A 3,119-nucleotide genomic window follows, 5' to 3' on the forward strand; every position below is an offset into this window, starting at 1 on the left:
CCAGCTTAGGACCCTAATTAAGTTAATAACAATGTACCTATCTATATAGTTTAAGTTTAAAAATTTTGGCTCTCAAAAGAAATTTCAGTTGTTGTACTGTTGATATTTGGCTCTGTTGACTAATAAGTTTGCCGACCACTGGACTAGGGGGATGGGAAAGTGTATTAGGATTCATTTCCTCCACAACTGACAGAAAGCCTAAAAAGATTTTTAAAAAATTAATAGACTTTATTTTTTAGAACAGTTTTAGATTACAGAAAAAATTGCAAATATAGTAGTTTCTTTATGACTCCTGCCTGTGCATATACCGCTTTCTCTATTATTAACCTCTTGCATCAGTATGGTGTATTTGTTATAATTAATGAACCAATATTGATACATTTTTATTAATAAATGTCCATAGTTTATTCAGATAGCCTTAGTTTTGACCTAATATTTCTGATAACTTTCCTTTTTAAAATATATTTTATTAATTGTTTACAGAGAGGAAGAGAGAGGGGCAGAGAGTTAGAAACATTGATGAGAGAGAAACATCAATCAGCTGCCTCCTGAACACTCCCCACTGAGGATGTGCCTGCAACCAAGGTACATGCCCTTGACTGGAATCGAACCTGGGACCCTTGAGTCTGCAGGCCGACGCTCTATCCACTGAGCCAAACCAGTTAGGGCTCCCTGATAACTTTTCTTGTTCTAAAGGCTACTTTGAAATTCATAGAGCTATTCCAGTTTCCTTTAGATTAGCGTTAGTATGGTATATAAATCCTTCACTTTTTGTTATTGTTGTTGTTAATCCTCACCTGAGGATATTTTTTCCATAGATTTTTTTGTTGTTTTTTTTAGAAAGTGGAAGGGATGGAGAGGGGAAGGTGCAAGAGAGAGGCAGAGAGAGACATCGATGTGAGGAAGACATTGATTGGTTGCCTCTCCCATGTACTCAGACTGGGGCCAGGGGCTGAACCTGTAACCCAGGTACCTGCCATTCATTGGCTGGAAATAGGACCTGTGACCCTTTGGTGCATGGACCAATGCTCTAGCCATTTAGCACACCAGCCCGGCTCAGTTATACTTCTTTAAAAATTTTTTAGTGATTGCAATGTACTTTTACAACTAATCTAAGTCAATTTTGAAAGAACACTGTACTGCATCATTGTCATCAGTAGTACAGATATTTTATAACAAAATATTTCCAGTTCTCCCCTCCCATCTCATAACATTCTGTCATTCACATACCCATATGCTATAATCACCCAATGTATTATTGCTATTATTTTAAACCAACAATTATCTATTAGATCAATTAAGCATAAGAAAAGGTTTTAATTTACCTTCATTTATGTCTTCTCTGATTCTAGTTTCTGACCCATATCCTTTTCCTTCTCTCTGAAGACTTTTTAATATTTTGCAAGGCAGGTCTATTGGTGACATATTCCCTCAGTTTTGTTTGAGAAAGTATTTATACTTCACTTTTGAATGATAATTTTTCTGAATATAGGATCCAAGTAGGTGGGTTATTTTCTTTCGACTCTTAAAATATTGCATGTCCCTCTCTTCTCTCTTGCATTTAAGAAGTCCAATGTCATTCTTATCCTCATTCCTCTATGAGTAAGTTATTTTTTCCTTTCTGGTTTCTTTTCTAGAAGACTTTCTCTTTGTCTTTTGATCATATATATGTATATATAATGTATTTATGTATTATTATGTATCATTTTCAATATGATATAGTGTTTTCCTACTTGGAGTTCTCTAAGCTTCCTATGTCTGTGCTTTGATGTCTGTCATTAATTTTGGAAAATTCTCAGCTATTATATTTTAAACAATTTCTTCTGCTTCCTTCTCTTTACTTGTTTTTGTATTCCTATTACATGTATGTTACAACTTTTGCAACTGTCCAGTTTTTGGATATTTCTTTCCCTTCTGGTTCCTTCTCTCCCCCCGCCCACCCCCCGGCACCCCCAAATTCTTTTTGCTCTTTGCATTTTAGTTTGGGAAGTTTATATGGACATATTTAAGCTAGCTGATTCCCTCCTTGGCAGTGTTAAGTCTATTGATGATCCTATCAAAGACATTCCTCATTTCTTTTCTTTTTTTCATAAATTTTAAAATATATATATATTTTATTGATTTTTTACAGAGAGGAAGGGAGAGGGATAGAGAGTTAGAAGCATCGATGAGAGAGAAACATCGATCAGCTGCCTCCTGCACACCCCCAACTGGGGATGTGCCAGAAACCAAGGTACATGCCCTTGACAGGAATAGAACCGGGGACCCTTCAGTCCGCAGGCAGATGCTCTGTCCACTGAGCCAAACCGGGTGGGGCATTCCTCATTTCTTTTATAGTGTTTTTGGTTTCTAGCATTTCCTTTTGATTCTTTCTTAGACCATGTCCATCTCTCTGCTCACATTATCCATCTGTGCTTGCATGTTGTCTGCTTTTTTCATTAGTGCTCTTAACATTTTAATCATAGTTATTTTGAATTTTCTGTTTATTCCAAAATCTGTGTCATACCTGAGTCTGGTTCTGATGCTTTTGTTTATATTTTTGCACTATTCAGCATGCCTTGTAATTTTTTGTTGAAAGCCAGATATTATGTATAGGAAATAGGAACTGAGGTAAACAGGCTTCTAGGTTGGGAGTCTATGTTAATTTGTCTAGGAACTGGGCTGTGTTTAATGTTAATTCCATGCTGTAGGTGTCAGATTTCAGTTTTCCTCTAGGGTCTTGTTTCCTCCTTCCCTGTTTTCTTTCAGTTCCCCTATGAACTCCTCATGTAGATTTTGTGTCTTGCAGCTCTCTCAGTTGTAATCTACTATCATTATATGGGAGCCCCGTTGATGTGGTGGTAAAGTGGTGTGGAGGGGAAGCAGTCTATTATCTGATATTAAATCTCATTCTCTGAGTGGCCTGAGCCCCTAGCCCAGTGATGGCGAACCTTTTGAGCTCGGCCTGCCAGCATTTTGAAAAACCCTAACTTAACTCTGGTGCCATGTCACATATATAAATTTTTTCATATTTGCAACCACAGTAAAACAAAGATTTATATTTTTGATATTTATTTTATATATTTAAATGCCATTTAACAAAGAAAAATCAACCAAAAAAATGAGTTCATGTGTCACCT

General features: G+C 36.5%; 1 protein-coding gene across 1 annotated transcript in view; it reads left to right on the top strand.

Annotated features, from left to right (window-relative positions):
* The window catches only part of LOC102242728 (natural cytotoxicity triggering receptor 3 ligand 1), a 16,412-nt gene that overhangs the window by 1,796 nt on the left and 11,497 nt on the right, over positions 1-3,119 (top strand). The gene's annotated exons all lie outside the window — the stretch shown is intronic.

Source organism: Myotis brandtii, unplaced genomic scaffold, assembly GCF_000412655.1.
Source record: "Myotis brandtii unplaced genomic scaffold, ASM41265v1 scaffold782, whole genome shotgun sequence".
In the NCBI taxonomy this organism is placed as follows: domain Eukaryota; kingdom Metazoa; phylum Chordata; class Mammalia; order Chiroptera; family Vespertilionidae; genus Myotis; species Myotis brandtii.